The 27,432-nt window shown below is 44.6% G+C and overlaps 1 long non-coding RNA gene across 2 annotated transcripts in view; it reads left to right on the plus strand.

Moving 5' to 3' along the window:
• Positions 1–23,844, plus strand: part of LOC309537382 — a 63,046-nt gene extending 39,202 nt beyond the window's left edge. The window contains exon 4 of one of the 2 annotated variants that reach the window (XR_014221850.1): positions 12,678–12,994. This is a non-coding gene — a long non-coding RNA (uncharacterized lncRNA). Of the gene's footprint in view, positions 1–12,677; positions 12,995–21,453 lie in introns of those variants that run through there. The other variant, XR_014221851.1, reaches the window with a different exon arrangement.
• Positions 23,845–27,432: the final 3,588 nt, after the last annotated feature.

Below are 27,432 nucleotides of genomic sequence, written 5' to 3' on the forward strand. Positions count from 1 at the left end.
TGATTCCAACTGAACCATGCTGAAAATGTGCAGAACCCACGCTTGCCCTGGAACTGACAAAGATACACACTGAGATTGCTATACATTTATAGCACATTTAAAGCACATTAACTGTGCTCATATCTGGCTTCCCTTAAATAATCTTGGGGGAACTGATGTTTATCCCTCACAGAGTCGCAATTCCCAGCGCCCTTATCTAACTACAGTTCTCAGGATCTTTAGGAGACATCATGGGCTTAAAAGACCCATGGCTATGCCCAAAGAATCCTGGGAACTGTACTTTAAATGTATGGTGCATGGATATGACCAGAAAGTCAGTTCTTGAAATGTTACATCTCTGCACTTGCAGCCCAAATAATTTCTCTCTGTGTATATATAATATTGAGGGTTGTAGATATTATATTTTATAGCTTTGTCCACATCAAAATATGCAAACACATATGTCCCCACCCTCTAGTGTCCTTCTGGAATATTCTGTAAGTGATAAATCCATTTTATGCCTGGAATCATTTCGCCCCGCTGGAGCTGATATGGTCAAGCAGCTCAGAAGCCTGAGTTAATTAAATCAACAGCTAAGAGTGCAGGTTACCCACAAAAGTGAACTTTGGTGCCCCTAAAACCACTTGCCCAGAGAAGGGCTGGGGGGGAAACAGAGAAGTAAGTAACCACAGTTGAAGTAAAATGGAAAAAGAAATCATCAGCTCTATACCACTTTGGCTGGCTGGCCACAGGTATCAGGATATTAATTGCTCTTTGATTTGATTTTGTTGTGGGATTAAGGGCACATTGTGGCTTCTGTAGGTATCTCAGATGCTGTAAGGATGGAAGCGAAATCCCTCCACAGCACAGCTTCTTGTCGCCTCATGGAATCTACAATGTTGCTTCTCCAGGAACAATCAACGCCCTTCATTTTCGTCTTCAATCCAGTGTTTTCCAGTATTTTTATCTGGGTAGAAGAAAGGAGTTGGGGCTTATGGAAAAGCATTTAAAAGCATATGGTTGCATGGTGGAGGGCAGGGGGACAGTGAACTGCATCATTGGTGGGAAGGGCACTTCTCCTGTTAGGTATTTCTGTCCTACCCTACGGATCCCAGCATGGCCCATACAGTCCTCCTCCTCCTCCTCCTCCTCCTCCTCCTCCTCCTCCTTCACATTTTATTCTCAACACAGTCCTAAACACCGAGGTTGCAGGATCGATCCCCATATAGGGCAGCTGCATATTCCTACATTGCAGAGGGTTGAACTTGATGATCCTCAGGGTCCCATCCAACTCTACAATTTTAAGATCCCATGCATGCTTGCTCACTTCCAAACCTCCTTAGCGCTGGGCAGGGGTGCTAACTTGAATAAAATATGGGGGGCTAGCTAAGCCCTCCCCACATAATTGATCACATGATATGGCACACACGCACACACCATTTGAATGGCAGTGCCCTTCAACTTGGGGAGAGGGCTGGCCCCCTGAAATATGCTATTGGTGGGGACGAAGGGACCTTAGCCCCTAGGAGTTGACTCCTATTCCACTGGCCTGGGCAGGGGAGGCTGAAGATTGGATTGGGCAGAAGTATCTCTGCCAGCCCTCACTCGAGGTATCACTTTGGGATCCTTATACTGAGACAAAGCCCTGAAACAGAGTTTTCGGGGTGGGGTGGGGGGCTGAGCCAGCCTGGGATCCACTGGATCCCCAGCCAACCCCACAGCCACAACATAATGGCATTGGGCCTGAATTAGGTCTAGGCTGGCCTAATGATCTGCCTGCCCCTCATCTTCCATCCCAGCTACTGGGAGGGTTGTGGATGCTGGGCTCTGGGAGAAGTCAGGATTGCTCTATCAAGTGTATGTCGGGTTGCAGCATCACAGAGTCCCTTTCCCCCCCAACTCCCCAGACCTGGAGCTGCACTGTCTATTGGCCTGTCAACTTGTGTATAGATACAGCGACTTTTAGCAGAGGGCAGCCCCTAAAATGCCAATCTGAGAGTCATCTTGGTGCAGATGTAGCTCTTAAGACCAAGAAGACGCTTAAAGTCCAGGAGAAAAAGAACTGCCCTGTCCCATAAGTCATGAGATGTCAAATGCAGCCACAGACATTAAAACTTCACTGCAGCGAGTGGTTTAATTTCCGGGGATATAACTGCCACTTTGACTCTAATGGTAGATGAAAGTTAAGATTTCCTGGTCATTCTAACCTCAGCCTGGATGGCAGAAACCCCAGGAGTTACTGTTGCAAACAATGCACCTTTTATCCAAGGGACCGAAATCCCATTAGCCCTAAAGACGTTAATTATAACAGAAATTGCCAATGGTGGCTTACTCAGGAACTGGAGCATACAAGGGCAGCAATAACTTTGCCCCGTAATGCTGGTGCCATCTGGATGTGGGTTTCCCCCTGTCTCTTCATTTTTTGTTTTGTTTTTTAAATTCTCCTTAACTACTGTAATAATTAACAATGTTTGTCTGGCTGTAGGCAGCCAATATGCCTTGTCCTGAACAAAGGAGCTTCTGGGGTAAGTTTCAGTAGCATTCTTTTCTTTCAAGGGGGGATGAGAGTTGCTCAATCTACTGCTTGGGAAAACAGTAGGTCAATTTGTGGGGTCCATTTGGGGAAGACATTTGATTCAGTTCTCATTTAAAGGCACTTTACATAATTTGCACTGTCCAAAATAACACACACGAAAGGAAACGCAGTTCACGTTTCTCTGAATCTTGCAGTATGGTTCTACAGCCAAATATATCCATGTACTGGTGAAAATAACAAGCAAAAATGCATTGTAATAGGTACTAGGGGAAGCCACTTTCGAAAAATATGTTTGTTAGGCAAGATTGCATACAAAAATGTGTATATTAGGGGAAATTCACACTAAAATGGTGATGAATTTTTCACAAAAAGCTTTTAAAAAGTCACAAGAAAATGCGAAAATGTGGACAGGTGGACGAAGAGCCAGTCTCAGTAGAAGTCATCTTCATATGTTCGAAATCTCTTTTATCGTTTAACCTGATGCATTCAGCCACAATACTGCCAATTGCGTCTAGGTGGCGCTGTTGTTTTCCTGTTCTTTCCGTCAAACTCTGCATACCATATTTTTCGCTCTATAACACGCACCCAACCATAACACGCACGTAGTTTTTAGAAGAGGAAAACAAGAAAAAAAATATTCTAAACGAAACAGTGGATGTATGATTTTTGTGGTTCATGCTGTGGCCACAGACATGTGATCTGACAGTGAGTTTGGAGTAGCCCAATGCAAAAATCCTGAGGATCCATGTGGATCCGTGCTTTGTAACCACGTTTTAAGTGGGGAGGGAAGGAAAAGCATTCAAGGGACGAGGAGCACGCGTGGGGTGGGTGGAGAAGGATGCTGCTAATAATGAAGAAGAGGGGTATAAGGGGAGAAGGCTCCTCTCCTCTCCCACTTTGTTCCTTTAAAGCAAGCAGGCTCTGCTTTTCTCCCTCCTCCCCGCTCATCCCCGGCTTAGCGAGCTGAAAAACTTTGCTGCTATGTAGCGAGCTGAGTGGGGAGGAGAGAGGGACAGAGAGCCTGCTTGCTTTAAAGGAGCCAACCAGACAGGAGCCGCTTACACTCGTGTAAGCGCTCCTCTCCTCTCCCGCTTTGCTCCTTTAAAGCAAGCAGGCTCTCTGTCTCTCTCTCCTCCTCACTCAGTGGCTCTTCTCCCGCTTTGCTGTTTCAAAGCGAGCCACGGAGGAGGGAAGGAAGGGGAACCATGGATCTTCTGCTCATGACTGCAGCAGATCCCCCCGTCATCCGTAGGCATTCCCTCCATAACACACACAGACATTTCCCCTTACTTTCTAGGAGGAAAAAAGTGAGTGTTATGGTGCAAAAAATACGGTACTTCCCCAGCTCACAAACCATGGTGACAGCTTTTGCCCTTGATGCCACTGAAAAATAGGACCTTGATTTTTGGGGAGGAACATGGCTGTTAAAGTGGCATAATACTGCTTTTAATGGAAAGTGTAGGCATGACCTATGTCTGGTCAGAAGTCCTTGCTGAATTCTATGAGACGTAAGTATGGTTAGGATTGTAGTCTTAGTTAGATGAACCCTTAGTCAGAGCCCAAAGCTTGGAGTTGATGCACTTCCTAGCAAACCTGGATTTCTTGCCACAAAATGGTGAAATGCCCTTTCTCTGGTATTTCCCTCCCCATCCTGGCTGAGACCAAAGGAGACCGCTGCCCTTGCTACCTGCCTATAATTCTGCATAGAGGAACTCCAAACAACAGCACTGTCTTTGTTCTCGTTTACCAACCATGCGGTGAGACAGGATTTCGGAAACAGTTTGCAACGTCTGCCTCAGGTCCTGTGGCTGTGCACTTTGGTTTTCCTTCCCTTTGACGATGTTGGGGTTTTTCCCCACCTGTGGTTGGCCACCAGCATCTTGCTCGTGGAAGCTCACATTGTCTCAACTTCCTTGTTAGCTCCTGGGATCAGTGGGATCCAGGTCTGACAATGATTCTGTCCACTGCTTCTGCTAAGTGAGGTTCCCCCCGCCTCCCCACAAGTTCCCTTTCTATTTTCAGGTAAAAAACAGTAATGGCTTCCTTATTGCCCAAATGGCTTCTAAGAAATTTAAAACTCTAAAAAAAAAATACATAATTGATAGCAAATGTCAAATTAAAAACCAATAACAAAACAGTTAAAGCAATAAAACTGTGCTACTTTTAATACTTTTTATTTCTTTGTTTCTTAGAAAAATGTTTGTTTGTTCCAATTATTTATACCAGGGGTTGGCAAAGTTTTTGTGGCTTGGGCCGGTTAACGGTCCCGCAGACGCATGCGCAAACACTATTTCCGGTGCTCCTTCCGGCATGGAGGAAGCGTGTGCAGCTTCCCATTGGCTGCAAGAGCTTCCTGCAGCCAATGGGAAGCCAGACAGTGTCGTGGAAGGCGGTCCCTGCTCTGCTCCGCACCAGTTTAATGTGGTGCACGGGAGCCGACCGAGCGGGTGGCGGGGCTCCATGGGCCAGTTAAACGACCCCCATGGGCCGCTTGTGGCCCATGGGCCTGAGGTTCCTGACCCCTGATTTATACCTTGCCTTTCAGATAGAAATCCTGTCAAGGTGGCTTACATGTAAGGTTCAGATATTTGGGTGGCATCCAGTGTAGTGCTAAGTTAAAGCCACTTAGCAGTATACTTGTTCCAGTGTTTTGCATCAGTAGAACATTGTTGTACAAGTGAATGCATAAGCAGGTTGCTGGTAACTTTGTTGCATGACAGATTGCACAATCTTTTGCACGTGTTTCCAGCTAGCCTTTACCTTGGATTCATTCATGTGCTGTGCAACATTTAAAACTCATCCATCTGCTAGTGCACAAGCCCTTGTGCTAGTGAAAACACACATCATCATCATCATCATTATTACTATTATTATTATTTTATTTAAAAAACCCATCAGGATCCTTTCCAGAGGGCACTTGAGAGTAGGTGTGTGTGTGTGTGTGTGTGTGAAGTTCCACTAGAGCAGGCCTGGAAGTGGTCTTCGCATCAGTAAATGCTGTTCCTCATATTTCCATTGATGATGATGATGAAGAAGAAGAGTTTGGATTTGATATCCCGTTTTATCACTACCCTATGGAGTCTCAAAGCGGCTAACAATCTCCTTTCCCTTCCTCCCCCACAACAAACACTCCGTGAGGTGAGTGGGGCTGAGAGACTTCAAGGAAGTGTGGCTGGCCCAAGGTCACCCAGCAGCTGCATGTGGAGGAGCGGGGAAGCGAACCCGGTTCCCCAGATTACGTGACTACCACTCTTAACCACTACACCACACTGGCACTGATCCCTTTTAACTTGCATCTTGAACTATTTGAACAGGCTCCTTGCCTCCCCTTGCTTTTGGGGAACCTTTGGTCCTTCAGATATTGTTGTACACTGATTCCCATCAGCCTCAGCAAGCATGGCCAATAGCAACATCTGGAGGGACAGAGGTTCCTCACACCTGCCCAGGCAAAAACAGAAGACAAAATCCAAGCCATGTCTCCACAGCTGCTGGGCAGGACCCATTTGCTGGCTTCTAAGTTTTGCAGAAATGATTTACATGCCTGGATGCCCAAATGATGAGCTTTGTGCCAATCAGCTTAATTTAGACACACCACAGAATTTTGTTTTAAGACTCAAATCAGTCAAGCAGACAAATCATGCTATTCCTCAGAAATAATCTTTCTTCCCTGCCTTCCCCTTCAACCAGCCTGAGGAAAATTTCTGTGTCATGTAAAAGCTCTCACACTGTCTTAACTTATGTTGGGTAATGCAAATAGCTATGTACTTACTTACTTACCTATCTATCTTGATCCTAATAAAAAATCCATATGATGATGGCTTCGGAAATTTAACAAGGCTTCTTCTTCTTCTTCTTCTTAAATCATAAGCCTCCAAGTAAAAGGCCACATCTGCACCTTGCACCTTACGTTCAAAGCTCTATAATTTAACAACCATGTCTTCCCCCAAAGAAGTGGCCCCCAACGGCTGCTCAAGCTGCAATGGAGGGCAAGGCCCAGGCAGGACTGGAGAGGCTGTGGAGCCACCACTGAGGCAGCTGCAGCGGCTGCCACCTGCGTCCCCTCTGGTGCAGCTGTTGGGGGCCGCTGATGTTGCTGGGGAAGGGCCAGGCAGGAGCAGAGAGGCTGGAGAGTGATGAGCCTCCCTGGCTGGGCCCAATCCCAGGCCCGACCTTGCTGGTCACAGCAAACTGCGCGGCCAGAGCAGGGCAACAGTGGGAGAAGAAACCTCTGCTTGGCTGCAGCCTCCACATAAAAGGTAGTTCTGTCCGGGAAGGCTGTTTTCAAAATATGGCAACCCTATATGAATGTGATCTTCCATGTTTACTGAAAAATTTGGAATATATATATATATATATATATATATATATATATATATATGAATATGAATGATTTGTAGATTGAGAAATTGGAGACAGCATATTTGCTCAAATTCTTTTAAATCAAAACATTTTCTGAGGACAAATGGCGACATTTATTTATTTATTTATTTATTTATTTAGAACCCTGGCTCTGTTTTTCTGGGACTTGGTGAATCTCCCTCACTGTTGTTGTTTAGTCGTTTAGTCGTGTCCGACTCTTCGTGACCCCATGGACCAGAGCACGCCAGGCGCTTCTGTCTTCCACTGCCTCCCGCAGTTTGGTCAAACTCATGCTGGTAGCTTCAAGAACACTGTCCAACCATCTCGTCCTCTGTCGTCCCCTTCTCCTTGTGCCCTCCATCTTTCCCAGCATCAGGGTCTTTTCCAGGGAGTCTTCTCTTCTCATGAGGTAGCCAAAGTATTGGAGTCTCAGCTTCAGGATCTGTCCTTCCAGTGAGCACTCAGGGCTGATTTCCTTAAGAATGTATAGGTTTGATCTTCTTGCAGTCCATGGGACTCATTATCCCTCCAATAAAACTTCAAATTATTCATGGCTATAAGGAAATGTCACTCCTAGTCAGACATTCCCCCTATATCCCTGTCCCCCCTGGGAACTCAGGGGCAGAAAATACCTTGTCCCTCCTCCCTCTCAAATCCTCCTTAATGAACACATTAAAATGAGACTGTTTGTTTATATCTTTTTCAAAATCTCCAAAGACATTCCTATATATAAGTCCTGCTTCGGATCCCGTCCCTGTAATGGGTCATTAATGTATTTTAAGTGAGAGAGAAAACTTGGCATTGGCAGCAGAAGATTGCTTTAATAGCAAAGTGACCCAGAGTGCCTTTTGATTGCTTTTAAATTCCCAATGAATAATAGATATTGGGCCTTATAATGCAATGCTAACAGGCCACCCTCTGCAGGAGCCAGAATGCTTGGTTAACGGAGCCAATTGGAAAACTCAATAGAGGAAGTTTAAAGGGGATGATGATAATAAAAAGTCCTTTAGAAAAGTGGGAGGAAAGCCGTCTATTGATGAAGACGGTATTTAAAACAGATACCTGGTTATTACTTCATTCCAGAGGGCTTGCAGGAGGTAGAACTCAATAGGACACACCATTGTCTTCAAGGGTAGCCCCATGTAAAGCACATTACAATAATCCAGATGAGACGTCATTACAGCATGAACTACCGGGACCAGGCTATCCTAGCCTAGTAATGGTCAAAGCTGGCAAACCCACTTAAAAGCCCTCTTAGCCACAAGAGCCATCAGGATACCAGTGACTTCTTGTTCCTTCAGGGGGAGTGCAACCTCTCTGAGAGTTTCCACCTAATTCCAATCTTCTGGGGCTGATGGGAGTTGTAGTCCAAAACATCTGGAGGAGGGTACCAGGTTGGTAAAGGCTGTTGTAGGCCAGAATTTTTTTAAAAAAACACCCAGAACAATGTAATCATAACTATAAAAAAGATGGTGTGATCTGAAAAATTCAAAATATTGGGTTTTAGCCAATGGTGGCAGGGTGATGGACCCCAGTTTCACCAATCACCTATGAGTTATATTGCATGCTGTTCTGCAGACCCCCTTGGACCTCAGCAGCAGCTGTTTAGGAGATGGAAAGGTCTGCAGTCGGAGGGGGAGTGTCCTTACCAGGCAGGAGCAGGAACACTTTCTACAATGTCATTGTTTATTTATTCCTTATTTATATGATTTTTTTAAATTCTATCATTCCTCCAGGGCAGTTCACAACAATCAATTCAACCAATAAAATGAGAAAAACAAGTATTAAAAACTTTTAAAATGAATACCAGCAGCTTTTAAAACATGATTCAGAAAAAGCACCCAGTAAAGCAATTAATTCAGCTGCCAGAATCAGGTAGTTTCTTCCCTCTCCCTTAAAAAACCCCCAAAACCTTTATTTATAAATTTTATGGGTTTTATGGAGTACATATTTTGAGTGGGGTTTATTGGTTTGTGTTTTGTTTTGCTCTTGTTTTTATTGGAATGAGAACTGAAGTAGTATGAATGAACTGACTGAGAACTCTTCAAACAGATAAAGGATTGTGTTCTGATAACCTTAGAGATGCTTGAAGAATTACATTTCAGTGAATTTTGATGAAGACTGACCTGATCTGCACCACCTGGACTGATGTGCAAATTGGAATGAAGTTATCCTTCAGATTTCACGCTGCTCATTTGCAATATTTTTCTTGGCTCAAAAAATTGTGCAAACATGCATTTAAAATGCATTAAATGCATGTTTAGGGGAAATTAGCTTTACAAATACATTGAGGTCAAATATATATTTTGTGATAAAATCCATATTTAAATAAGTATTTTAAAGAATATTTAAACATGAATTTTTGTGCTGATTTCCCTCCCCTCCCCAAAATATAATAGATCAATGCATAGACAGAACAGACTTCTGTCTGAACATGCACCAAATACAGACCTTAAAAAGGCTGATCCATCTAACTCTATCTCAGGCAGAGAACCATCCTCTGTAAAGTGGGGTACATGGCCACCCTAGACTTTTCATGCATAAATCATTGTCCTCCTTTGTTTCCCTGTGGTGTTGGCCACAAGTGGGCAATTGTTCTCTATCTGGGGCCCCTGACAGACAAACCTGCTGCAATTGCAACCAATGAGGTGAACCACCATGGGTACCAGGGGGCAGACACCCGACACCCTGCCACTTGGTGGATCAATAGGCATTAAGACTCCTGGGTCCAGGAGCGAAGAGGCATTAGTGGCTTCCCTGTCTGAACCACACTAGCCAGGGAGGGATTGGTGCATCCAGACCACTGAGCCCATCGTGGGAAGTGTGGTCATGGAGGCTTCTCAATGTTGTGTCCTTTGGCTGGGCAGAACAGAGATTGCGGCTAGGACACAATTTGGGATAGACGAATATTCCTTCTTTCAGGTTTAGGTGTTTCTTTCCATTCTTAATTTCAGCTCTTCACATTTTGCGGCAATCTGCAAACTCCCCCCCCCCTTATCCTCAAGAAAATCCATCAGCATTTGTGTATTAATTTCTCCTGATATACACATTTTTGTATAAAGTTTTAAGGAATACACAGTTTTGCATATTACTTAAATGTCTATTACACGGCCTCGTCCTGTCCACAGAATGGAAGATGCCAGGATTCCCAAGGATATGCTCTATGGAGAGCTAGCTTCAGGCACCGAACCCGTTGGCAGACCAACTCTGCGCTACAAAAATGTCTCCAAGTGTGACATGAAGGCATGAAGGCTGGCAACATCAACCTCACCATGCTGTGAATCCCTTGCAGATGACCACAGTACCTGGAGACAGACAGTCAGGTCATGTACCCATCGCAGTGACGAGAGGAGGAATGATTGCTGGGAGGAGCGAAGAGAAGAGAAAACACCACGGTGCATCTGCTGCAGCACAACCAGACACCTTTGAATGACTCTTCGCATCAGAAAAATATTCCTGATGTTGATTTGGAATCTACTCTTTCAACTTGAATCCATTGGTATGGGTCCTACCCTCCCGAGCAGGAGAAAACAAGCTTGTTCCATTTTCCATGTGACAGCCCTTGAGTATTTGAAGATGGCTATCATATCTCCTCTCAAGTCTTCTCTCAGCCATGCTCAACATACCCAATTCCCTCAACCGGTCCTCATAAGGCTTAGTTTCCAGACCCATTATAATTCTGATCGTCCTCGACACACATTCCAGCTTGTCAAGATCCTTCTTTTACCTATTACCATCATAATTATCTCTTGGAACACCAAGTGGTCACCAGTGTCTGTTAAGCAACTTTACTCATTAAGATCTATATATTCCAGGGTACGCCTGCTTGGTCTCCAATCTAGGTGATAAACATTGAAGGGCAATCTCAACATTTAGCTTAGGGGTAGAGCTTCAGCTTGAGAGTCAGTGTGGTATAGTGGTTAAGAGCAGTGGACTCGTAATCTGGTGAACCGGGTTTGATTCCCCACTCCTCCACGTGCAGCTGCTGGGTGACCTTGGACCAGTCACACTTCTCTGAAGTCTCTCAGCCTCACTCACCTCACAGAGTGTTTCTTGTGGGGGAGGAGGGGAAAGGAGATTGTTAGCCGCTTTGAGACTCCGTAGGGTAGTGATAAAACGGGATATCAAATCCAAACTCTTCTTCTTCTGCTTTGCATGCAGTCTCAAACCCCGGCATCTTAACTCCAGGTAGAGGTGGGAGAGACCTTTGTCCAAAACTGCCAGTTGGTGTAGATAGAACTGAACGAGATGGAGCAGTGTTGTAACTTTGTGTATAAGGCAGCCTCGCGTGTCGCATACCTGTCAGAATATTCTCACACCAGCACCTTTTCTTCTTCTTCTTCTTTTGTAATTCTTCCCCGCTTGCCATGTAGGTTTGCCATCAATAGGGCAGGTGGCAAATGCCGTTCCGCATAGTCAGGAAACACTAGGTGCTACTGCTTCATGCCTCTCAGAAGCACAGAGCTTAAGAGGCTTGGAAATGCATGGCAGAAATTGCGTCTTCCAACAGGGATGTGTTTGAGCTCCATCTGTTGTGCATTAAAACATTTCTAAGAATGGCCACAGATCTCCGCAGCTTAAAATGTCTTAAACATGCGCATGTGCCCAAAGCGTCAGCCGAGAGAATTCGGCTTAGCGCCATGGACAGCAGCAGAGCGAGGCTGACTCCAACCAGCTGCAGATTTGGCCTGAAGAGACAATTTTTGAAACAATGCTTGCCACGTGTTTGGCTAGAAAAGTAGCAAAGTGGTTCATTTGCTGATGCATTTTGAGAAGGGCTTCCAGTTCCGATGGGACCTATAGAGGTTATCATGCTATCAGTATCTGAAGGCACATGAAAGTTAGCTAAGCAGGTTTGGATGAAAGATGGAGGACAAAGGGATTTGTGCATGGTTTTTTAAGGCTCTGATCTGATTGAGCTTTGCTTGCACTGAACCGCTTCTTGCATCAAGCGCTCTCTCTGAACCACTCATGCATTGTCATGTGTGTGTGTTTTTATAACCCCAGTTAATTATATGCAAAATTAGATGGGAAAGTGTGTATAATACATATAAAGGAATCAAACCCCTTGCTTTATTTTTGCAGCATAATTTTATAAAGTCTATTCATTGTACACTATTTTTATACAGTTCTATGTGCTGATGTATGCACATGTTTATGGGCCAATTGCTTTAATGTATATTTGTATACTATGTGTGTAGTATTATGCCTATAATAATGCATGCAATAGGTGCATGTTGTAAACTGTTTAGAGATTTTTCATTATACAATATTTCCACTAGATTGTCATAATGCTGTGACCTGGGTCAACTTGTCTGACAGCAGTGACAGTCAATAGGTACAAAGTTGAGATCAAGGAGGTGTGCACCCAATAGGCATTGCTGCTGTGTGAGGATAATGGGATAACAATGTAGTAAGTAAATACAGTAAAAGTATAATATGCCTTTGCCTGTGGCTGCAGGCAGGCAGCATAATTTTCACATTAGCCTTCCTGTCTGTGCTTTCTCTTTTGACTGTCTATTCAGAAATCTGCCTTTGAGGCAGCCTCTTTGGCTTAACTTTCCAGTGTAAGAGCAATTTTCAAAGCTGCTCAAAAATTTCGATTGTTTTCAATTTTGGGGCTGATAATGGAGATTAACCCCCCCCCCAAATGTTTTGTGAGACTGCACACTGATTCTCTTGAGTGGCATTTCCTCTAGCTGCTGGTTCAGCCCTATAGTTAGTGTGTGTGTGTGTGTGTGTGTGTGTGTGTGTGTGTGTGTGTGTTTATCTTGGTTACTGTTCCATTCTTTCTCCTTCCTAGATGAGCCACATGGTGATCCTATGCCACCAGGAAGCACATCATAAACAGGATAGCATCACTGCTGGACTACATACCCCATCGGATTAAACTACACAATGGCACCATGACAATCAGATGAAATCAGTTCAGAGAAGGGAGCAAGGAAGAGTGAGCAAACAGTGATGAAAAATTTCAGGAAAAGGCAGGTGTTTTTTTTGATATGGCAGAAGGAATTTGGGTCAATTCAGATCAGAGCTTGTAGTTTCTATCTAGTAGTCATATCTTGGTTGTCGAACGCCTTGGTACTTGTACGTTTCGGCTCCTGAAAGATCGAAATCCGAAAGTGAGTGTTTGGGTTTTCTAACTTTTTTTGGAAGCTTGGGCTTGGGCTTGGGCTCAGTCTTGGGCATGGGCCACTGCCAGCCCGAGCCAGGGAAAGAGTCATACTGGCGCTGGCGCTGTGCACGCCATGGCCGCTGCCAGCCCAAGCTAGGGAAAGAAGGGTGCAGCGGCCTTGCGTGCCCACGCATCTCTTTTCCCAGCTTGGGCTGGCAGCAGCTCAGGCTGTCCTCTTTTTTGATCTTCAAGATATGGCAACCCTATAAATGCAAGAGAGTAGTTAGGGTAAATAACTACAGTTGTGAGTAGTACATTAACTACAGAGAAAGGAAGGAGCAGGTGGTAAAAAGTTCTAAGATATTTTGATCAACCAATCAAATATACCAAATTATTTTCTTGTTAATCCAAATAAATGGGGGGGGGGGCAATGCAGAAGCCAGTTGTGTGATCACTGCTAGACTGAGGCAGCTATTCTGCTGGTGCCCCTCCCTCACTCCTAGAGCTTGTTGATGAAGCTAATTCAGCTTGTACTAATGTAGGAAATCATTAAAGATCAATAACAAAATCATTAGCAGTGTGACGCTCTTTCTGGACTGTCTGATCGACAGATATGCCACTTAATCCGGCCATAAAATCGGCACCATGAGCTCATTTTAATGGGTGTCAGCAAGATTGATTGGCAGAGGTCTAAGGGTTAGAGCAGCAATGCGCAAGCCAGACCACTAATGCACTTGCAAACTCTTTGGAGCACTTTGAGGCAAGTTAAACAGAAAGTGCCCTGCAAACCGCACGGAGCCCCATTTTGCTCAAGCCACTTAAAAAAGACTCTAAAGCTAATGCAAGGCTCTGCAACAGAGCAGGACATTACAATGATGGAGGCGTCTTACTTGGTTAAATTAAAATCAACAAGCAAAGATGCATATGCTCTGAATGTCTCTTAGTATCTATGCAGGTGTTCCAGAAGCTGCTGGGAACATCTTATGAAAAAGACACTGACCTCTGGGCTTAGAAAATGTAGGTTTTCAGTGACCATTTGTTTTTCGATGTCTGCCAGGCCCAGCCTCAGACACGTTGGTGCCTGAGACATAGCATTTCAGTGGCACACGCCCATATATTTATTGGGACATAATCAGGGATGGGGGTGAAATTTGTTCAGATGGGATTTTAATGCAAACATACCTAATTGGCCCTTCCCAAACCAATACATGAATTGAAATGCCAGACTGCTCCCTTGAAATTTGCAAGTCTCAGAATTTTTACAAAAATATATTATACTGGGGAAGATTGCTAAAATATGAATCTTAGGAGAAATATGAAAGAAAACGCATATGAAGTTTCAAACTGATTCAGAAACGGGAGGAACTGGATTTAAGATTGGAAAACTAAGAATCAGAGCAAAGCCAAAACTAACAAATTCCTCCACCCCTAAGGACAACCCACTGGGAAGTTCTCTTGCACAAGACCTGTTGAAGTGAACTGGGGCTGTAAAAGAGCACTTTTGCACAGTTCCTGTTCATTCAAAGGAGCTTCATGATGGATTGTGGGTCAGATCTGTCTGTCTTGCAGACACCCCTTGCGTGTTTTGGCTGTGTGTTTGGAGAGGGTGAGAAGGGGCTGTGTGTACATATCAACTTATACACACCGAGTTCCTCCACACAAGCGTGGTGGTGGTCTTGAGCTCACTGACTGTGTGGCTGGCGGGAGGCATAGTTAGCTCCCATTGCTTTACAGCCCCTATGGCATATTTATTTTACCTCCTTTAGACATGTGAGGGAGTTAAGAAGCCCACTACATCTTGTCTTATACACTTTAAACAGTATTTAAAGCAATGTTTCCAGAGTGGTTTAGCAACCATTCTTTCTTCACAGGGAACTCCTGAAATGGTAGCTCTGTGAAAGGAACAGGGGTCTCCTAACAGGTCTCAGCACCCTTAGCAAGCTACAAGTCCCATGATTCTTGGGGGGGGGGGGAGCCATGACTGTTTAAAGTGTATTAAGTGTCTTGTGTAGATGGGGCCTTATATCAAGACCATTCATTGCTTCAGGAAGGTATCATGGATACCACAAATGTGTCCATGGATTTAATGGATTAATAACTCTTGATGGTGGGGTACATTTTAGTGATGCTCATCTCAAACGGTAATGTCGGTTCACGTTGCCTGTGCTACACAAGTGGAAATTGATGGGGCTTTTTTCTTTGGCCCCATTGGATTGCTTTCATCCAAGCGACTTGTTTTTCTGTACATGGTTATTGGTGGTTATTACTGCTAACACAGCAGTTTGACTTCACCCCCAGAGGCACACTTCACTGTCTCTCAAGACAGATGGATGCCAACATTTATATTTATATTTATATGCCACTTTCCCACATATATGTGCCCAAAGCAGCTCACAGCACAACAGCAAAAATCCAAATCAGTACACTTGGGGCACTGCTAACAGTGTGACATTTTAATTTCATTATAAAAAAGCCAGCAGAACAGCTGAATGTTTTATTCCAGTGAGAACTGGGTGAACGAACTGATGTGGTGGGTGCAAGGAATGGTGTGATTGTTGAGTGATTATGTTATGTGTGGGTGGTTTAGATTCATTTTGCGAGTGCAAATGTGTACTGTATGTTCGAGGTGAATGTATTCTTTTATTCTTTTCTTTTTTTGGTAATGTTCATGAGATTTTCATGATGATAGATACTATAGTTATTGTCACAGTTTGCTGTTGCAGCCATTGGTCTGCCCAGTTTTGCCTCTGGCCCCACCCAACAATGGCATACAGCCCCCGAATGGTTGCTTATGTGGCCCCTGGGCTGCAAAACTTGCCTACTCTGGTACATTTGAGCCTGACACTGTGGGTTAAACCACAGAGATTAGGACTTGCCGATCAGAAGGTCGGCGGTTCGAATCCCTGTGACAGGGTGAGCTCCTGTTGCTCGGTCCCAGCTCCTGCCATCCTAGCAGTTCGAAAGCACGTCAAAGTGCAAGTAGATAAATAGGTACTGCTCCAGCGGGAAGGTAAACAGTGTTTCCATGCACTGCTCTGGTTCGCCAGAAGCGGCTTAGTCATGCTGGACACATGACCCGGAAGCTGTACACCGGCTCCTTTGGCCAATAAAGCGAGATGAGTGCCGCAACCCCAGAGTCGGCCACGACTGGACCTAATGGTCAGGGGTCCCTTTACCTTTACCTTATACTCCTATATTTCTTTACTGGAAAAGAAAGGAAACTCTAGTGGGTGGGTCTAGGTGTGGCCAGACAGGAGGGCAGAGGTAAAGCTGAGAGGCTGTGGCAGCAGACACCAGCAAACAGTGCCTCCTTTTGGCTCAGGCCATGACTTGTGAATCATTTAGTCAGAGGGCCAGGCCTTGTCACATGACCAGCCATCTGGTCTACTGATATTTGACCGGTGTCTCATAGCTCTGTTCAGCCATTCTGTATTTCTCTTGAAGACCCTATGTGGAGTGCTGCTGCTGCACAGGCTGTATCCCTGTCTGATGGGGCCCAGGATCAGGGCCCTCCTCAAGTTGCAACAAGCTGTTGGGTCAAGATGGCTGCCACAAGGCCCTTGCAGAGAAACCCACATCCCCTGACACCAATGTAGCTCCCGTGGTTAGCCAGTGGCTAATGCTCTAGCCCTTGAAGTCACCATTTTGTCAGCGTTTCTTCTGTAATTAGAGATTTTGGTCTGGCCCACCAGTAGGCTGAGAGATCACTCTGTGAACTTTACAAGCCTCTGAGGTTAAATGGCTGAAGAGGCCACAAAGACTCAATAAATTAAAAAACAACACGGCAGCAGCATCAACCCCAGTGTTTTTATCTAACAAGGGAGCCTTGCGTCTTCATTTAATCCTGATGAAGGCCGTTGGATTAAGTGGAGAAATCCCGGTATCGACGAGGGGAAATTGTGGTGATACCATAAAACACACACTAAAGCAATTAGTGGGCAGTTCTGCTGGCCTACGGGCTGTTTAATTCTGTGGTCATTCCCATCTAATGAAAACCCCACACAAAAGGAAGACACATTGGCTGTGACCTCCTCATACTTCACGCAGGCCACACGTGCACCACAGCGGTATCGAGAGTGATTTGAGGCATTGAGGGGAAAATTACTTATTGTGGGAGAGTGGGCTAATGAAACAGGGGGAAGAAGAAGAGTGGGGGGGGGGGAAACTGACCAAACTTAGTATGTCTGAAATAATGGGAATGTGGTTTCTGTCCCATCCAGCCTGCCCTTGCTTGTCATGGTTAAATTATTGCAATTGGACATCCCTCCCCCACCACTCCCCTCTAGCTAGCCTCTTAATTATAATAAACCAGCTACAGTATTTCTTTGTAGGAGAAGCTGAGGAAAGCCTGCATGTTTGCACCACAAGGGGGCAGTTTTCAACACAGAGTTTTCCAAGGACCACTCCTTGTGGATTGGTTACTGCTTGACTCCCTCCAGCTGAATTGTGGTCACCTCCTGGGTGTTTAGAAGAGCTAAGATGCTTGAGGAATCCTGTCTTTGTGAATTCTGATCCGATCTGAACTGAACCTCAGATTTCTGGCTAATGTGTGGATTCAGAGTTATCCTACAGGTCTCCCACTTCCTGAAAGTTCCAGCACCCTTCTCTGCTCAGAAAATGTATCAAAACACATTTTAAAATGTGCATTTTTAGATAAAATAAGTTTATAAATACACATTTTAACACTGAATACATGCACAATGCAACCCCATACTTGATGCATTTAGATAATTGAAATTTCACTGATATTCCCAAGTAAGAACACAACCACACCTTACATTTAAAGCACATGACTTCCCCCAAAGAATCCTGGGAACTATAGTTTATCTCTGATAGGTAAACTTTAATACATACATAACACAGAAAGTGGGGGGGGGGGCACAAAATTTGCATACACACAATACATTTAAAGCACATCTCCCCCAAATCCTGGGTATTATAATTTACCTCTTACAGAGCTACAATTCCCAGTACCCTTCCTAGGATTCTTTAGGGGGAGTGTGTGCTTTAAATATGCATTGAATGTGCTTTAGATGTAAGATGTAGATGTGACCTATAAATGAATATAGGATTGCAGCCCTAGAAATCTTATTTAAATACACAGATTTTTAAAGAAATGATATTTGTGTTGCTGCCTTGGAGGGTCCTGCTATGGCTGCACTGGGTGAAGCAGTTCCTCAGCCCTGGACCTGGTACCCAGCAGCCATTTCTGATGTATTTTTCATATCTTAGGTTCTTATGGCCCTTTTGTTTGTAGCAAAGTGTATTCATTGGGGTATAAGTGGAATTGTGCAAATGTGGCATGTATCGAGAAAAAAATGGAATGAACTCTGATCCTGATGTTTTCAGCACGCAGAAGCACATATTTATAGGAAATCCATGCAGGTTAGTACCCAGATAGCAAGGGACAAGTGGAATGCAATAATGGGATAATATATGTTTAAAACATATCTTGGTGTATACCAATTAAACCATGGGTAGGCAAACTAAGGCCCAGGGGCCGGATCCGGCCCAATCACCTTCTAAATCCAGCCTGCGGATGGTCCAGGAATCAGCGTGCTTTTAAATGAGTAGAATGCGTCCTTTTATTTAAAATGCATCTCTGGGTTATTTGTGGGGCCTGCCTGCTGTTTTCACATGAGTAGAATGTGTGCTTTTATTAAAAATGCATCTCTGGGTTATTTGTGGGGCATAGGAATTCGTTCATTTTTATTACTTTTTTTCAAAATATAGTCCGGCCCTCCCCCGGCTCCCTGCTGAAAAAGTTTGCTGTCCCCTGAATTAAACTGTCATGGCTTCACCCAAAGAATCCTGGGAATGGTAGTTTGATGAAGACCCTGAAAAATTCTCTGTTAGAAACCCTCTCCAGAACTATTCTTCCAAAGCAGTGGTGCAGTTATGTAATTTTACACTCCGGGACTGAATGGTTCTCTCCCTGCCCCCTCATCTTCTGTTTAGATGGTAAATTGAATTACTTGACTTCAAAAAAGTGTGGTAAGTAGGTCGGCCCTACTGTGTCTAGAGGTCTTCCTGCTCGTTTTGTTGTGCGGGGCCCTGGACATCTGCCCTGATGAGACCACTCTTCTGTGACGAGAGGGAACGACTGCAAAACTCCTTGAAGTCTGTAGTGTCTTTGGTCTCAGTCTCAGAACGTTATCGGCCTGATTTTGTGACACACACACACACACACACTTACTTTGAATGCACTACACCCTAACACTTCCTTTCATCTGAGCACCATCACTCTTCAGGCCAAGCTTCCGCCCGAAATGTAGTAGCCACCCTGCCTCACTTTGGGCTTTCCAGTAACCGCGCTGTGCATTAGTCTACAGAGAGCAGATTATTATTTCCTGTAAAATCTATTTGCTCCGACCACAAGCCAGCGCTCGGGCATGATCCTTTGCTTACAGGCCTTAGCCAGCATGGTATCGAAATAGACATCAGATGGGAGAGGCTTGCTTTGCTCCTTGTGATACAACCCCTCCCCCGAAAAACCCCAACACTCTCTTTCCTGCACATTAGTAGTTGCTGTTTGCTGATAATCGTGGATGCTATAAGGTCATCTTTGCTACGTATTATGAGAAAAGTAAACTCTGGGCAGGGAGAAAATGAAGTTATTCACACATACAGCTGCAATCAAAATTATTCAACCCCCCCCCCACCTGAAAATCAGGTTTATTATCAAAATTTGCAGACTTTCAGCTGTTTGCACAGAGCAAGTAAAATAAAAAGGCCTTTGAAATAGCTCAACAAAACGGATGCATCAAGTGGTTTCCCCAAATTCAGCTGAAAATGCAACTTTGATTTGTTCATTGCAAACAGCTGAAAGTCTGCAAATTTTGATAATGACCGCTCTCCCCATCAACCAGAGGGCGCCCTTTGCGTGGCCGCACACAGCACCCTCGATCCTCCAAAACTCCCGGAAGAATGCTCCTGGTCCACCTCCCCACATCACAGCCCTTGAGGTTCCCGCCAAACTTCAGTTCAGAATGAACCAATCGTAGCAGGCGGAGGAGCCAGAGAGCGGACCAAGAAGGGGTAGTCTTCACTCTGGTCTGCGCTTTGTGTATGTAAGGGAGCGGAGCCTACTTGGGAGCCCACAGTCGGTTCCAGAGCTTCACCCTCCCTTTGTTTATGCTCTTTATTGCAGGTTAACCTCTTTACAGGTATGTGGGCGTTGCTACGGTCTTTCGGTGGTTGCTGTTAAAGGACCAGGAAGGAATTTTCCCTGCATTGGCAGGTTTCGCCTTCTCCATAGCAAAATGTCACAACTTTGGTGGTTTTAGGCCTTGGGCAGAATCCTTTAGTCTATCTTCCCTAAATGGGGGGGGGGCGTTTTGAAGCGGTGACACCCCCCCCCACGGCAATCCCATGGTTCCCCGTTAAAGGGGCTGTGTTGAAGGGAGTCACAGGCCATATGCTGAAAGGTTGTCAGTGCACTCCCTTGTGTTGCGGCAAAATGGGGGCAGGCTCTCTTCTTAAACATATGTCTTCCAGAGCCAGCCCACTCCCCAGACAGATCTGTTAACCCTGATGTGCCTCAGATCCCCGGCTGGGGACTAGGAGGGATAAACGCCCAATGCCTAAGCCAAGGTCTTCCTACATCTGAAAGTTTTAATAAAGTTGTAGCTCATTTTAACCCCATAACACGTTGTCATGCACCATTCATTTCACCTGGGTGGCTCCTTCTCCGCCTGGCCACGCAATAAACCTGATATGCAATGAGGGTTGAATAATTTTTGAATGCAACTGTGTATTGCAACTGTATAATGGCACAAATTCATGGTCACCTGATTAACAACATGTTAGTCAACTGATTAGTTCATTGATACTTAGGTAGTTCAGTAAATCAAATAGTGTAGTGGTAGATTCTGAAGTGCAGGAGCACATCATGTTAGCCTCCATAGTCACCCCTCTGCCCCAATAAGGAAAGTCTGAAAGGGAGGCAACCTTTGGGAAGCCCATAAGAAGAACCTGAGTGCAGCAGCACTCTCCCCACTTGTGAATCTCAGCAACTGGAATTCAGAGACATGCTGCGTTGAGCAGTAGAGAAAGGCATAGCCATCGTGGATATTTTCATATGCTGCTTTTATATATTATATTTTGATATAGTTGCTGTATTATTGTTTATCTGTTTGTAAGGTGCCCTGAAAAGTTTATTGAAAGGCAGAATATAAATTCTTTAAAAGGAAGGAAGGAATGTACTAATTTCCACTGTTTTAATATTGTTTTATCACATTGGATTTTGTCTTAAAATGTTGCCAGTTGCTCTAGGTTTGGTTGATGAAAAGTAGTATGTGAATGATATCCCACAAAAGGTTCTACCACAGGCAAATCTGTTTCGGCTTTCAGGTGCCACAAGCCTCTTTGTTCTTTTTGCTGCTGCAGAGCACTGTGGCTACCCTTCTGAAATTCACACTGATTTGGATCTGGTTTTTTTTTCCTCCTCTTGCAAATCTAGGTCACTTGCCTGGTAACCCCTGAGCCTGTGGTCTTGAGGTGAAGTCTTCAGAACCCAAAGCCTCAACTGAGAGAACATGGATGGAACCAGACTCTTTGAAGCCTGCATGTTGCTGGTTGGGGTGACTGGTGCATAACACCAATGCAACCAGTTGGTGCACTTGGGGAAAAGCACTGTGGGTAGGAGAGCGTGGAGTGGGGCTGGGCCTGCGGTGTGTGTTTCCTGAGATGAACAAAGATTGATGCAAAGTGCATGCAAGCACATGGTGACAAGTGATGACTGCTCAGCTCTGGGAGGTATAAAGGCCAGTGCTGGCAAAGCGCATTTTAAAAAGAAGCTAGTTCTGGTTCTAGTTCTTCCTGTCCAAAAATGAATTAGTTTCGGTTAGTTTGTTTGGCAAACTGAGATGGTTTGTTTCAAGTCCATCCAAATGAACTTTTTAGTCCATAAGAACATCTTTGCCCTCTCACCTGCACCTCAAAAAAATAATAATCAGCATTCAGAATGCTATAAGCTGCTGTGCTGAGCTGTAGGATCCATAAGTAAACCAGGGGCCACACACAAGGAATAGGATGTCCCTAGTTCTAGGATTCCTCTAGTGTGATTCCTCAGCTGGTGTAGGCTTGGAACAGGTGTGGGTCGCCTGCCTCATTAAGCCCAGGTGCTGCAATCAGCAGGCAAAGTACAAAAGGGAAGCAGAGCTGAGGTGTTTTGTCTGCTCAGCTGCCCACAATGATGGATCTTGACTAAGATGCTCCTAGACTTCCATAGGACTGTGCTTTGGGTTTGACTCTGGACTTCAGACTTGGCTACTTGGATTGACCCTGGACTGTGTTTCCTGTTCATTGGACTTTACATGCATGGACTGATCCATGGTCTTTGAACTTTAGACTTGACATACTGACTTGCTGCCAGGTAGGCCAGGGATTCAGGACAGGGGGTGGTGGTTTTTCTCGGCCCCCCCATGCTTTCTAATAATGTGACAGCAGAACTACATCTCTCATTGTTCCCTGCACCGCATCACACTCTTAGCAAGTGGTGCATCCTGATGGAGAGGGGGGGGAATCTTTCCACTCTGCTCCCCCTGTGCCTTCATTGCTGCTCTAACGAACAAGTTAAGGAATGGGAAGTGGGAGTGTTTCTGGTTGGTGGTCATGTATGTGGGGAAATCTGATGGAGAGTGGGGAAGCTGGAACTTCTTCTCCAGCTCAGATCAAAATCTGAGCTGGAGGAGAATTTGGGGGCTTGTAAAGCTTTCCTGGTTATGAGGGGGTCATCAATTAAGCGTGGTGAAACCTGAGGCTCTGGAGACAAATGTGCCCTTCCACGCCTCTACATCTGGTCCTCAGGGCTCTCTCTGGGCCTTGCCCCCTTCACTGGCCATGGCCTTCTTCTGCCATGCTCCACATCCTCCTCATGTGGCTTTACCTGGCTGAAACGTAATAACGCCTCTTCCTTGCCTATGTGGCAGATGGATCAATGTGTGCTGGGTGGGGGGTATAGAAACTTCTGGATTTTGTGTGGCAGGTATTCAGCATGCTATACAAAAGTATGAGTCACATCTATCTGCTGTTCTGTCCATGTTGGCCCCTTGTCACCCACTTTGCCTCCGGCTTAGCCCACCACAGATTTGGGGCCCCCATAAGGTTGCTTAAGAGGGAAAGCAGCCAGGAGATTGGTGGTAGGATGATGACAAGTGAACAGAGGGAGAAGCCACAAATTTGCATGCTCTCTGACATTAAAACTGTGGGCAAGGGTGAGGGCTGAACTGAAACCTTTCTACCTGATATGCTAGATTACTATTTGTAGGGGTTTTTTGTTTGTTTGTTTATGTAGGGGATCAGTAAAAAATAATAATTCTACATTTGTGTGGTAGAGCCCAATCTGCCATCTCAGGACTCTTTTGCCACATTCTGCTGCATATAAAGATGCAACAGGGAGGCTGTAAGAGCATGGGAAGAGGAAAAATACAGTATTTCAGTAAGATTTCTTACTCAAAAGTTGCTCAGTTTTTCAATATGTTGCAATTTCTAAAAGGGGGATTTGGGCCTCTTACAAAGGCCTTCTCCCCCTGACTTTGTCTCTCAGCTAGCATCCTGTCTCACAGCCTGGGTGCTGTGACATTTCTCTGAGGTAACAGGTGCACAAAAACCACTCTGAGGGCCATCAAAAAACCGATGACTTCCCTCCTTGTATAGACTTCTTCTTTCTGAGGCAGAAAAAGAAGATGTGGTGTCTTTGAGAAGCCGGCCTTGCGTGCTGGGGCCAAACCCTCACTCTGTCTGGCTGCGGCTGTTATCTCTGCTTTTTAAAATTTTTTATTCCTTTTTTAAAAAACACCGGAAACTGTTTTTGTCATGTCTGTGTTGACACAATAAACATTAAGATTCATTCTTTTGGGCTTGGGGTGTGAATGCACGGAATTTCCCAAGGCAACCATGCAAGTTGTTAGAGTAGACAGTCCTTTCATGAAGGCCCATCTGAAACAACATTGATGCCTGTGGAGGAGAATCCAAAATGGTGTCCCATCTTATGCTAATTAGCATGGGGGTGCAATCCATGGGAAACACATGGCTTCTCCCAGATAATCTTTGAAACTGTAGCTTATCCCTTACAGAGCTACAATTCTGAGCACTCTTAAGTACCTGCAGTTCCCAGGATTCCTTGGGGGAAGCCATATGCTTTGAGTGTATGGTGTAGATTGGCCTGTTACTCCTGCTTGACTTCAGCTGAACTCCATCAACACAGTTTTCACTTCATGGTGTTTAACAGACTACTTGGGGAAAGTGTTGACCACACAGCCACAAACAGGTTTGGGGCTGGGCTGAAGTTCTGCCAGATTGAGATTCAGCCGTAAGAACCCTGCCTTGCAAAAATGTGTATATCAGGCAAAATTGCATCTAAAATATGTAAAGATAGGAGACAGTTGCTTTAAAATGTTGATGAATTTTCACGAGGACTTTTTTTTTAAAAAAGCACACTGATATAAAAATGTGGAGAACTGAAGGTTGCAAAAATGAGAAACTGAAATTGACATATTTGCCCATCTCTAAGGGGAAACTGGCCAACACCTGTCCCGTCTATGGTTGTACTTGTGGAGTACTGACTGCTGTTATGAGGCACACCATGCCCCAAATTTCAGGAGAAACTGATAGCAATGGGAAGCCACCTTATACCAAGTCAAACCATTGGTCCATATCGTGCAATATAGTCTGCACTGAATGGCAGCAGCTTTCCAGGGTTAGAATCTCTCCCAGCCCTACCTGGAGATGTCAGGAATTACACATGAGACCTTCTGCATGCAAAGCAGATGTTCTACCACTGAGCTATGGCTTTTTCCTTTGCCAGACTTTTGTTTCCCTTGGGCCCAGCAAATGGTTGGTTTCCCCCGCGAAATGCCTGACATTGTTATTCCAAGGTAGCTTTAGCAATCTCAGCTGGGCTAGAGGGTACAGGTGATGATCTGAGGCTGCCTCATACTGAATCAGCCCATTGTTAGCCCGTCTAGTTCAGGAGGGTGCCCACTGATGCAGTGCCATACAAGAGGAAATGTATCACCACAAAAGAGGACACAGATGTGTACAAGATGTTGCACATGCCAATTTAGAAACTTAACAACTAAAAAGAAGTACAAGCCATTTCACTATAGTTGGGAAGACTGTGACCTACAGGTGACCTTTGTGTGCCTACTCATTCTGCTGGCCAGGTGCTGTTGTGGGTGGGTAACCTCAAGACCCCTTGTGTTCTCCTTTCCAATGGTTCTTTATTTTTAATCCAGACGTGGCTTGTAGAGGAGGAGTGGGGAACCTCTGGCTTACCTGTCCCTCAGAACTGCTGAACTACAGCTCCTGGACACTGGCAATACTTGCTGGAGCTGATGGGAGCTTTTGTTCAGCATCTGGAGGGCCTAAGGTTCCCTATCCCTGGCTTATGTGACAATTCTACCCATCCTTCCCAGGCTGAACAGATGAAACACTACAGGATAGAATGTGTCTGCTTCTGACAAAGTGCCACTGAGTCTTTTGGTCTGATGCTACTGAAGGGAAAATACTGTGTCTCTAAATCTAACCCTTCCCCTCATTATGCTCTATATGGGTGACACCAGTTCTAAAGCTCCAGATGTTTGTAGGTGCAACTCCCATCCTTGAACACTGGCCATGCTTGCTGGGGCTGATGAGAGCTCATTCAAGGTCACAGGTTCCCCACTGCTGCTTTGTTTGAAGGCATCCTTTATTTGAAGGTCTGTCCAGCTCTGCGGTAAAGTGTGAGAAGAGGACGGGTCTTCAAGTTGCCCATCTAGTTAGCACATGGACAGAAGATCAAGCAGGCACACTGCTTACCTGGCTGTGGACTTGTTTATCCTCACTAAGTTTGGATGCATCATATTTCTGTTTAAATGATAGTTGTCAATATATGTGCCTCTGTACAAATGAGTGTGTGCAATTTTTCAGGCAAATTGGTGTCCTCTTTCGTCTTTTTGGTGATGCTCACATTTTGAGTGATGAATAAGTGGCCACCCTGCTTGCAGCTGGCTATGCCTAGCACAGCTGCATTAATTCTTGCTACAACTCTACTGTATGTTCACTTGTGGAACAGATGGATGCGGCTGGTTGAGTGGGTGGGGAGCAGAAACTAAGTATGTTCAAAAGAGGAAGACTCATGGCTCAGTGGTCGAGCACCTGTTCTGCATGCAGAAGGCCTCAGGTTCAGTTCCTGGCATCTTCCTTGATCTTGGGAGGTGATAGAGACCTGCCAGAGACCCTAGAGAGCTGCTGGCAGTCAGAGTAGATAGCACTGGGCCAGATGGGCCAGTGATATGGTTCAGCCCAAGGCAACCTCATATGTGTCAAGAGCATAAGAGCCTGCTGGATTGGATCAGTTCAATGCCCCATCTAGTCTAGCATCCTGTTCTTCCTACCAGATACCCATGGAAAACCCACAAGCAGGGCCTTTTGAAGAGCAAAGGTATTCACAGGGATAGAACCTAGAAGAGTTGGTGGCATGCAAATTGAGAATTAGGGATGGACAAATCTGGCAATTTCAGTTTTTCTATTTCTCATTTTTCCAGTCTTCAGTTCTCCACATTTCTACATCAGCTTGTGAATTTTCTTTTCTTTTTTTTAAAAAAAAAAAGGTCTGAAGATTCAGCAGCATTTCAGTGATAATTTCTCCTATTATGTACATGCTTGTATGCAATTTTGCCAAGACACATTTTTGTGAAACGCCCTCTAATGTAATTCAGCTTTCTATGTTAATTTCACAAATATATGCATTTTAATGCACACTTTACCCCATCATATGCATTTTTGTACAAGTGGCTGCATTGCAAAATTTGGAGAGATGTAAATTTCAGAGAGTGGCTGCATTTTGGTTCTCATGTTGTTTTGGAAAGTGTGAATTAAATGAATCCCCCCCCATCCCTCTAGAGAATCTTATACTCCCTTTAATCTTTTTGGCTGTTCCATGCAACATGAAGAGGGCATTGCTACTACGACAAGATTATTTAAAAGTCTTTGGGACTAATCCAGTGAGCACGTTTGGGGAGCCATCTCACTCTGGTGCCCACTATTTAATAGAGATGGAGCCTATGGCTGGGTGGAAGCCACAGCTGTAGGACAAATCTAACCTCAGATTTGTAGGGGTGGGCAGTGAAGGCTCAGTGGTGGTTTGGGATGGATGAATCAATTTATTTCTGGTCTGCATTAATTTGTAAATTCCATCTTGTTTCCACAAATAATCTGTGACTTTTAAAAAGCACACCACATGAGCATTCTTTTTTAAAACAAGTATTTAAATATGTATTTACTTTTTAATAAAAACATCTCTTAAGCAGCTTACATAAATTGTATAAAATACTTGTTAAAAAATAGCCACAAAAACAGATTTTAAAAACTGACATAATAAAATTATAAAAATATAGATAAAACCAAACATTTAAAAAACTATGCACATAATAAAAATTACTCATCTGAGTATCAC

Source organism: Podarcis vaucheri, assembly GCF_965113315.1.
Source record: "Podarcis vaucheri genome assembly, chromosome: 7".
Lineage (NCBI taxonomy): Eukaryota > Metazoa > Chordata > Lepidosauria > Squamata > Lacertidae > Podarcis > Podarcis vaucheri.